An 11,252-nucleotide genomic window follows, 5' to 3' on the forward strand; every position below is an offset into this window, starting at 1 on the left:
AGATTTGTTTATTGATTTGGTTGCTCTCTTCCTTTTATATATATATATATATTTTTTCCTTTTTCTCTTTTTGTGAGTGTGTATGTGTATGCTTCTTTGTGTGATTTTGTCTGTGTAGCTTTGGTTTTACTGTTTGTCCTAGGGTTCTGTCTGTCTGCCTTTTTTTTTTCTTTTAGTTTTTAGCACTTGTTATTGTTGGATTTGTTTTTTGGTTTGGTTGCTCTCTTCTCTCTCTTTCATTTTTTTTAATTACGTTTTTATTTTTTAATACTTTTTTAAAATTTTTATTTTAATAACTTTATTTTATCTTTCTTTTTCTTTCTTTCTTCCTTGCTCCCTTCCTTCCTTCCTTCCTTTTTTTCTTCCTCCCTTCCTCCCTCCCTCCCTCCATCTCTTTCTCTCTCTCTCTCTTTCTTTCTTTCTTTTTCTCCCTTTTCCTCTGACCCATGTGGCTGACAGGGTCTTTGTGCTCTGGCCGGGTGTCAGATCTGAGGCTCTGAGGAGGGAGAGCCAAGTTCAGGATATTGGTCCACCAGAGACCTCCCGGCCCCATGTAATGTCAAACGGCAAAAGCTGTCCCAGATATCTCCATCTCAACACTAAGACCAGCTCCACTCAACAACCAGTAAGCTAGAGTGCTGGACACCATATGCCAAACAACTAGCAAGACAGGAAAACAACCCCACCCATTAGCAGAGAGGCTGCCTAAAATCATAATAAGTTCACACACACCCCAAAACACACCACCAGACGCGGTCCTGCTCACCAGAAAGACAGTATCCAGCCCCATCCACCAGAACACAGGCACCAGTCGCGTCCACCAGAAAACCTACACAACCCACTGAACCAGCCTTACCCACTAGGGGCAGACACCAGAAACAACGGGAACTACAAACCTGCAGCCTGTGAAAAGTAGACCCCAAACACAGTAAGTTAAGCAAAATGAGGAGACAGAGAAATACACAGCAGATGAAGGAGCAAGGTAAAAACCCACCAGAGCAAACAAATGAAGAGTAAATAGGAAGTCTACCTGAAAAAGAATTCAGAGTAATGATAGTAAAGATGATCCAAAATCTTGGAAATAGAATGGAGAAAATACAAGAAACATTTAACAAGGACCTAGAAGAACTAAAGAGCAAAGAAACAGTGATGAACAACACAATAAATGAAATTAAAAATTCTCTAGAAGGAATCAATAGCAGAATAAATGAGGCAGAAAAACGGATAAGTGACCTGGAAGATAAAATAGTGGAAACAACTACCACAGAGCAGAATAAAGAAAAAAGAATGAAAAGAATTGAGGGCAGTCTCAGAGACTTCTGGGACAATATTAAACAGACCAACATTCGAATTAAAGGGGTCCCAGAAGAAGAAAAAAAGAAAGGGACTGAGAAAATATTTGAAGAGATTATAGTTGAAACCTTCCCTAATATGGGAAAGGAAATAGTCAAGTCCAGGAAGCCCAGAGAGTCCCATACAGGATAAATCCAAGGAGAAACACGCCAAGACACATATTAATCAAACTATCAAAAATTAAATACAAAGAAAAAAATATTAAAAGCAGCAAGGGAAAGGCAACAAAAAACATACAAGGGAATCCCCATAAGGTTAACAGCTGATTTCTCAGCAGAAGCTCTGCAAACCAGAAGGGAGTGGCAGGACATATTTAAAGTGATGAAAGGGAAAAACCTACAACCAAGATTACTCTGCCCAGCAGGGAACTCATTCATATTTGATGGAGAAATTAAAACCTTTACAGACAAGCAAAAGCTAAGCAAATTCAGCACCACCAAACCGGCTTTACAACAAATGCTAAAGGAACTTCTCTAGGCAGGAAACACAAGAGAAGGAAGAGACCTACAATAACAAAACCAAAACAAGAAAATGGTAGTAGGAACATACATATCGATAATTACCTTAAATGTAAATGGATTAAATGCTCCAACCAAAAGACATAGACTGGCTGAATGGATACAAAAACAGGACCCGTATATATGCTGTCTACAAGAAACCCACTTCAGACCTACAGACACATATAGACTGAAAGTGAGGGGATGGAAAAGGATATTCCATGCAAATGGAAATCAAAAGAGAGCTGGAGTAGCAATTCTCATTTCAGACGAAATAGTCTTTAAAATAGACTATTACAAGAGACAAAGAAGGACACTACATTATGATCAAGGGATCAATCCAAGAAGACGATGTAACAATTGTAAATATTTATGCACTCAACATAGGAACACCTCAATACATAATACAAATGGTAACAGCCAAGAATGGGGAAATCGACAGTAACACAATCATAGTAGGGGACATTAACACCCCACTTTCACCAATGGACAGATCATCCAAAATGAAAATAAACAAGGAAACACAAGCTTTAAATGACACATTAAAGAAGATGGACTTAATTGATATTTATAGGACATTCCATCCGAAAACAGCAGATTACACTTTCTTCTCAAGTGCCCATGAAACATTCTCCAGGATAGATCATATCTTGGGTCACAAATCAAGCCTTGGTAAATTTCAGAAAATTGAAGCTGTATCAACTATCTTTTCTGACCACAACACTATGAGACTAGATATCAATTACAGGAAAAAAAACCTAAAATATACAAACACATGGAGGCTAAAGAATACGCTACTAAATAACCAAGTGATCACTGAAGAATTTAAAGAGGAAATCAAAAAATACCTAGAAACAAATGACAATGAAAACACGACGACCCAAAACCTATGGGATGCAGCAAAAGCAGTTCTAAGAGGGAAGTTTATAGCAATACAATCCTACCTCAAGAAATAAGAAACATCTCAAATAACCTAACTTTGAACCTAAAGCAGTTAGAGAAAAAAGAACAAAAAAACTCCAAAGTTAGCAGAAGGAAAGAAATCATAAAGATCATATCAGAAATAAATGAAAAAGAAATGAAGGAAACAATAGCAATGATCATAAAACTAAAAGCTGGTTCTTTGAGAAGAAAAACAAAATTGATAAACCACTAGCCAGACTCATCAAGAAAAAAAGGGAGAAGACTCAAATCAACAGAATTAGAATTAAAAAGGAGAAGTAGCAACTGACACTCCAGAAATACAAAGAATCATGAGAGATAACTACAGGCAACTATATGTCAATAAAATGGACAACCTGGAAGAAATGGACAAATTCTTAGAAAAACACAACCTTCCGAGACTGAACCAGAAAGAGATAGAAAATATAAACAGACCAATCACAAGCACTGAAATTGATACTGTATAAAAATCTTGCAACAAACAAAATCTAACAGCACATTAAAAGGCTTGTACACCATGATCAAGTGGGGTTTATCCCAGGAATGCAAGGATTCGTCAGTATATGCAAATCAATCAATGTGATAAACCATATTAACAAATTGAAGGAGAAAAACCATACGATCATCTCAATAGATGCAGAAAAACCTTTTGACAAAATTTAGCATACATTTAGGCATAGAGGGAACTTACCTCAACATAATAAAGGCCATATATGACAAACCCACAGCCAACATCTTTTTCAATGGTGAAAAACTGAAACCATTTCCACTAAGATCAGGAACAAGACAAGGTTGCCCACTCTCACCACTATTATTCAACATAGTTTTGGAAGTTTTAGTCATAACAATCAGAGAAGAAAAACAAATAAAAGGAATCCAAATCGGAAAAGAAGTAAAGTTGTCAGTATCTGCAGATGACATGATACTATACATAGAGAATCCTAAAATGCCACCAGAAAACTACTAGAGCTAATCAATGAATTTGGTAAAGTAGCAGAATATAAAATTAATGCACAGAAATCTCTTACATTCCTATACACTAATGATGAAAAGTCTGAAAGAGAAATTAAGGAAACACTCCCATTTTCCATTGCAACAAAATGAATAAATTCCCTGGGAATAAACCTACCTAAGGAGACAAAAGACCTGTATGCAGAAAACTATAAGACACTGATGAAAGAAATTAAAAATGACACAAACAGAATGAGAGATATACCATGTTCTTGGATTGGAAGAAGCAACATTGTGAAAATGACTATACTACCCAAAGCAATCTACAGATTCCATGCAATCCCTGTCAAACTACCAATGGCATTTTTCACAGAACTAGAACAAAAAATTTTACAACTTGTATGGAAACACAAAAGACCCTGAATAGCCAAAGCAATGTTGAGAAAGAAAAACAGAGCTGGAGGAATCAGGCTCCCGGACTTCAGACTATACTACAAAGCTACAGTAATGAAGACAATATGGTACTGAAAACCAGAAATATAGATCAATGGAACAGGATAGAAAGCCCAGAGGTAAACCCTTGCACAAATGGTACCTTATCTTTGATAAAGCAGGTAAGAATATACAGTGGAGAAAAGACAGCCTCTTCAATAAGTGGTGCTGAGAAAACTGGACAACTACATGTAAAAGAATGAAATTGGAACACTCCCTAACACCATTCACAAAAATAAACTCAAGATTGATTAAAGACCTAAATGTAAGGCCAGACACTATAAAACTCTTAGAGGAAAACATAGGCAGAACACTCTATGACATAAATCACAGCAAGATCCTTTTTGACCCACCTCCTAGAGAAATGGAAATAAAAACAAAAATAAACAAATGAGACCTAATGAAACTTAAAAGCTGTTGCACAGCAAAGGAAACAAGAGGAAAAGACAACCCTCAGAATCTGACGAAATATTTGCAAACGAAGCAACTGACAAAGGATTAATCTCCAAAATATACAAGCAGGTTATGCATCTCAATATCAAAAAAAACCAACCAACCAATCCCAAAATGGGTAGAAGACCTAAATAGATATTTCTCCAAAGAAGATATACAGATTGCCAACAAACACATGAAAGGATGCTCAACATCACTAATCATTAGAGAAATGCAGATCAAAACTACAATGAGATTTCACCTCACACAGGTCAGAATAGCTGTCATCAAAAAATCTACAAACAGTAAATGCTGGAGAGGGTGAGGAGAAAAGGGAACCCTCTTGCAGTGTTGATGGGAATGTAAATTGATACAGTCACTATGCAGAAGAGTATGGAGATTCCTCAAAAACCTAAAAATAGAACTACCATATGACCCAGCAATCCCACTAGTGGACATATACCCCGAGAAAACCATAATTCAAAAAGAGTCGTGTACCACAATGTTCACTGCAGCTCTGTTTACAATAGCCAGGACATGGAAGCAACCTACGTGTCCACTGACAGATGAATGGATAAAGAAGATATGGCACATTTATACCATGGAATATTACTCAGCCATAAAAAGAAACGAAATTGAGTTATTTGTAGTGAGGTGGATGGACCTAGAGACTGTCATACAGAGTGAAGTAAGTTAGAAAGAGAAAAACAAATACCGTATGCTAACACATATATATGCAATCTAAAAAGAAAAAAAAATGGTTCTGAAGAACCTAGGGGCAGGACAGGAATAAAGACTCAGACATAGAGAACGGACTTGAGGACACGGGGAGGGGGAAGGGTAAGCTGGGACGAAGTGAGAGAGTAACATTGACATATATACACTACCAAACGTAAAATAGATAGCTAGTGGGAAGCAGCCACACAGCACAGGGAGATCAGCTCGTTTTTTTGTGTCCACCTAGAGGGGTGGGATAGGGATGGCGGGAGGGGATGCAAGAGGGGGGAGATATGAGGATATATGTATATGTATTGTTGATTCACTATGTTATAGATCAGAAACTAACACACTATTGTAAAGCAGTTATACTCCAATACAGATGTTAAAAAAAATAAAATCCTTCCTTGTGTGTGGAAGGAGAATCTGAATATTTGTGAACATATAAATGATTATCATAATTATATAGTCCTTATTGGTCTGCTAGTATTTCCAGTATGTTGATCTTACTTTAGCAAATTATAAGAATTTTGAAGGCACAAGTCTGTGTCCTTATTTTGAAAAGCCATAGTGTCCAGCAGAGGGCACAAAACCAGGCATATAATACTTTTTTTTTTTTTTTTTTCCGGTATGCGGGCCTCTCACTGTTGTGGCCTCTCCTGTTGTGGAGCGCAGGCTCCGGATGCTCAGGCTCAGTGGCCATGGCTCACGGGCCCAGCCGCTCCGCGGCATGTGGGATCTTCCCGGACCGGGGCATGAACCTGTGTCCCCTGCATCAGCAGGCGGATTCTCAACCACTGCGCCACCAGGGAAGCCCTACATTTTTGTTTGACTTGAGATTTTGTAAAATCCTGATTAATGAAACCCAGTTTATTTTTCCTTCAGATTCTGGCTTTAATGTGTGGATTAAAAGCTTTAGAGAAATCGAAGGCTCTGGCTTGGTTTGTATTTCTTGCTGTCAGAGCCTAGTGAGGGAGTTCCAGGCAGGAACCTGAACACACAGAGGCCTTTTCTAGTTCTCAGACCTGTCTAACTGTCCCCAGTGATTGTCATTAATGTACCACCTCTCCCAGATACAATCATTTGTTCAGCTTATAACAAACCAGGCAAGATGCCAGACAACTCACATTTATCAAGTTTCAGGAGTGTACATACCAGATGACCATTGAGACTCCTGAGATTCTTCAGAGTTTTTCTCAAGGAAGGTGTTGATGAGATAGAGCCTGTACCTGTAAGCTTGCTGAAAGACTCTGGAGCCCCACAGCCAAAGTCGGGTACTCAGCTTCATGATGCGTCAGTGTCTCAGGCTTTTGAGTCCTGTCTGTCCTTAGACCCATCCACCTAGGCCTGTTCACAGTCACCTGATTCCTGAGGTCATGCTTCACCTCTTTCTGTGATGCCTCCCCAAACTGTGCGTGCTTCAGACAGACTAATCATTTAGCGCTCTTTCAGGCTGACTCTTAAGTTTTTGTTTGACATTTAATGAGGTTGCACAGGGGAGAATGGAGAAGCAGGATGATGTTAGCACTCACATTGTCCTTTGTTGCCCTAAAAAATTCAGCTCTGGCTCTGTATTAGTTACTTATTGCCAACATAGTACCATGTAACAAAACACCCCCAAATAGTGGCCCAAGACAATAGCCATTTATTATTTCCCATGCATCTTGGGTTAGCTGGGCCCATTCCTGCATCTGTTCAGCTGATGAGTCAGATGAAGACCACCTGGGCTGGGGTGGCCACAGCTGGGCATGCTGAGGTCTCCTCCATGGGTCTGTCACATGCACATGCCCCACATATGCCCCTGGCATGCTAGCTCAGGCATGGTCTCGGGCTGCCCTGCACATACACTCATGGTAATCACGGAGGAACGAGAGAGGAAGCAGAAGTACTCGAACACTTTGTAATACCTCTGTTAGGTGTCAGGTTTGTTATGGTCCCACTGGCTAAAGAAAGTCACGTGGTCAAGCCCAGAGTTACAGGGGACAGGGCCTACAAAGTTAGAGGACAAAGAGATGAGCATAGGGAGGACATTCATTGGGGCTGTTAAAGCAGTGGGTCTCACGGGCCCCAAACATGCATATTGCACACTGCAAAACTAAAGCCCTACAATGATCAGGGTCCACCATCTCAGAAGCTGGTTTATCGTGGAAAGAAATTTATACACTGTTGCTGCACATTCAGGAAACAACTGGGATTTCACTGTGGGTGATTGGGAGCCAGCTGGGATTGGTAGGACCCAGGGCAGGGACTGAGACCACTGGACACTTATTTCATTTATGTTTGAGACCTGGCTCCTCGGAATTAATGGAGTACTCTTGTTAAGTGATGTGGAATTGGTCATTATTGTTATCATAGTCATGCATTTGCAGATGGCAAAACTGATGTCTTTCCTCTTGCTAGGACTTGAATTTACAAGGGAAGGGTAGGGAGTGCAAAATTTTCCATATTATGGCTTTATCGCCCAAGCAGGTGCCGTCAGTTTTGGATAGCCAAATAATTCCTCAGTCAGAATTCAAGAGCCACTAAAATGATGTAATGCAAACAGTTTTTTATCAAAGGCTGCAGAAACCAATTTATATGCTGTGCCTTTCTGACCCTCTCTACCTTTCTAACCACAGGAGATAAGTGATAAATATTATTAAAATATTACACAGTTCCAGAGGGAGCCCAGAACCTCTGCAACACTGCATCTATATCATGTTACGAAACTTCTCTTTAATTTGGCAGGAAGTTTTTTTTCATAGTTTTGGAGTCTGCAGAGAAATGCCTTGAGTTCCTTATTTCATCTGGACTGGGACCTACCTGCCTGACAGCTAGGCGTGCCACATTAACTGCATCTCACATATATTGCCAGGGGCAAGCAGGCTGTTGCTTAACAAGGATGCATAATAGCTAATTTCATTTTAGGCCATTGGTTTTTTCACTGTGACAGTGCCAAGTAACGGTTTCGAAAGCAAAGCAATGAGGCCAAATCGGATTCACTTATGAGGCTGAAAATCGTAAAACAGCCTGCTCCCCAGGAATATGAAGTTCCCAAGGGTTTTGGCTTGTGCCGTAGTGCATCCTGTGCACTGTTAGACTTGACTGAAATCTGTGTCTGGAATATATTATGGATTCTTGATGTCAGTCATCAACTGTCATAATCCTCCAATGCACTGGCTTTGTCTTTCCCCACATTCTGTATCAATAGCCTGTAGAGACAAAGATTGCATATGAGGAAGGCAGTGTCTAACCTCCCTGATTAATGGCTTTGAATGGAAGAACATCTCCAAGGTGTTCAGAAGGAAAATGTTCTGAGGAGATTTACTCATCACTCTTTTGAGATGCTTTGCATACTGGTGTATAATTTGCAAGTACATAAGGAAGTGAATGCTCAGAATGAAATATTCAGAGCTCATCTATTTATGTTTGGGTTTATTAAGTTCTTTGTAAATCTCAATTTAGCAGATGTCTTCTGGCTCAAAATAGAGCTCTTCATGAGGGAGTCAGTGTGGCTGTTCAACAAAAGTCACATTATCATTTGAGTATAAATATTTGCAAAATACAACAAACTGGAAAATTGAGGAAAAAAATACCCCCTGGAATTTGTGACTTATTAAATTCTCATGTGCATGACATATTGTGAAAAACTTCGTTCAGTCTTTGGGTCAAAGGATCCTTTCCCCCCTCCTTTCTTGGCTTTTGATGCTAATAAAAACTTTATGGGAATGTGTGTGGTGCATGCATGAGCCTTCTCATGCAGCACGCCAATCTTCATACTAGAATATGTTTTTAGAGGATGTTATAATCTGTGTATGCATTTCATGTTCCAAAGAGTATACAGAAAGGTCACTGGTCCATTGGCAGGCTTTATCTTTGAAGGGGTACCATAGCTTTGTGCCCATGACAACCTGCTCCTCATCCATGGCCAAGCCCTTGCCCCCTAGATAAGCTCCTATGTTTGTGTCTTGAAACATCTTTCCAGTATCTACCTCCTTCCTCTCCTCTGAACTTGCTCCTTCTGTCTTTTTGCTATTAAATGCCATTCTGTTACTTTACATGTGACGTTTGGGTTATCTCAGTTCTCAATTCTGGTCTTAGTCCAAGATGTTGACATTCAGATCTCTATCAGCTCCATGTTCTGTAACCTGTCGGCAGTCTTGTCTTACCTCTGCATTTATTTGAGGCTTGGGAGGTCCTGGCTTTTCCGGGAGGTGAATTTAGGCAGAAGATGGTATCAGGATGGCATTTACAAATCTCTCTAGGACTTCAGGCTTACACAACTAGTTATGTTTCCCCCCAAATAAAAGTCCCTTGCTAATACACAATGATGCCTCTACCAAGAAAGGTATCCAAAAATTTTCAACTTGATTTATGTTTTTAGCTTCTGTTACCTCTAGAGCTAAGAATTCCATAAATTTACTACCCACTGTGTAAAGTAATGCTACTTTTACTTCCTTTAAGATATCATCCTGCAAGCCTTGGTTCTGGAATTCTGAGGCTTTGGAACATGATGACTCCATCGTCACTTTTCTGGATTTATCAGTATATGTGAGTTTCCTTCAGTCTTACCTTCAGCCTTCGAGTTTCTGGATTTGAGAATCTTATTATCATTATTTGACAGTGTTCCTATTTGTGGGTACAGATATGACTGGGAAGACATGCCTGGCCAGCAGCTCTTTCTGCAGGGTATTCAGAAAGGAATTGCTTTTATTTATAGTTACCATGAGCAGGAAATGCCTCTGAGTTTCCATCTTTTCACTGTCCTCTCTGAATAAGCCCCCTGTCTCACATCCAAGTTTCCTATCCAGTTAGAATTTTTTCCTTTGTCCTGCATGTTGTCGCGTGGTTTACGCTGTCTGATACTGTATTTATCTTATTGAAGCACTTTTTTCTGTACTGCCAGTTGTTCTCTCTCTATAGGCATGTTCAATTGGGGAATTCATATCTTATGAATCATACAAGTAGAGATGGGAAGTAGGCAGTTGGATACTAATTTCTGGAGCTCAAAGGTGAGATCACAGGTGGAAATATGCAGTTGGAGTCATCAGCATTAGATGCTGTTGCAGCCACGGAAATGGACAAGATCCTCCAAGGAGATAATGCAGAGGGATGAGAGGAGGATGTTGTTTTAACTCAACTCACAATGACATTTCAATTCTACACAGCTGATGCTCTGTTCATCTCCTGGTCATACTTACTTGTTCATGCCTCCCCTTGTACAACTCTGCATATTCTGGTACAGAATTTCTTAGTTACCCTCAAATGTTTGATTTTTAGGCATGGTTAGTTGTTTCTTTCTTAGTGATTACAATTAATTGAAAATGTTGTCCAGAAAGTCTTTTTTTCTTCCTGGGAATTAGTTAATGACTACGCTTCTCTGAGAACCTCTGTCCATCTCTCTCTTGCTTTCTTCCATTCTTTCCTGCCACCACTTCCTTCCTCACCTGATTCAGAAGTACTGAAGAGGGTTGTACCAGAGTCACCAGTATCTCAGGATTAGGAAGATTAGACCCTAATAGGCAAATATTTCTCAGGACCATGGTCAGCAGCACACTTGTCCTGATATCCACTCCTCTCCCTAATTTTTAGTTATCGCTATACCTGTGTGCCTCCATCTTCAGCTCCTGGTCTGAGGGCTTGTTTATTTCTTCCCAGGGGAAACAAACAGTGTCTGCAGGGATAAACTGTGTTTCTCAAAGTTATCTCTCTTGCTCTTATCACATCTTGCCACCATCACATCTTCCTTCACATGAATCAAAAGTCCAGGGTAGGGCTTCCCTGGTGGCGCAGTGGTTGACAGTCCCCCTGCCGATGCAGGGGACACGGGTTCGCGCCCCGATCCGGGAAGATCCCACATGCCGCGGGGCAGCTGGGCCCGTGAGCCAT

At 40.1% G+C, this 11,252-nt stretch overlaps 1 long non-coding RNA gene across 2 annotated transcripts in view; it reads left to right on the forward strand.

Moving 5' to 3' along the window:
- LOC102978820 (uncharacterized) overlaps positions 1 to 11,252 on the forward strand; it is a 198,616-nt gene that overhangs the window by 84,651 nt on the left and 102,713 nt on the right. Inside the window, exon 2 of one of the 2 annotated variants that reach the window (XR_008618674.1) lies at positions 9,828 to 9,914. The exons of the other annotated variant lie outside the window; for it this stretch is intronic. This is a non-coding gene — a long non-coding RNA (uncharacterized lncRNA). The remainder of the gene's footprint in view (positions 1 to 9,827; positions 9,915 to 11,252) is intronic. 2 annotated transcript variants of the gene reach the window in all.

Source organism: Physeter macrocephalus, chromosome 11 (assembly GCF_002837175.3).
Source record: "Physeter macrocephalus isolate SW-GA chromosome 11, ASM283717v5, whole genome shotgun sequence".
NCBI lineage: Eukaryota > Metazoa > Chordata > Mammalia > Artiodactyla > Physeteridae > Physeter > Physeter macrocephalus.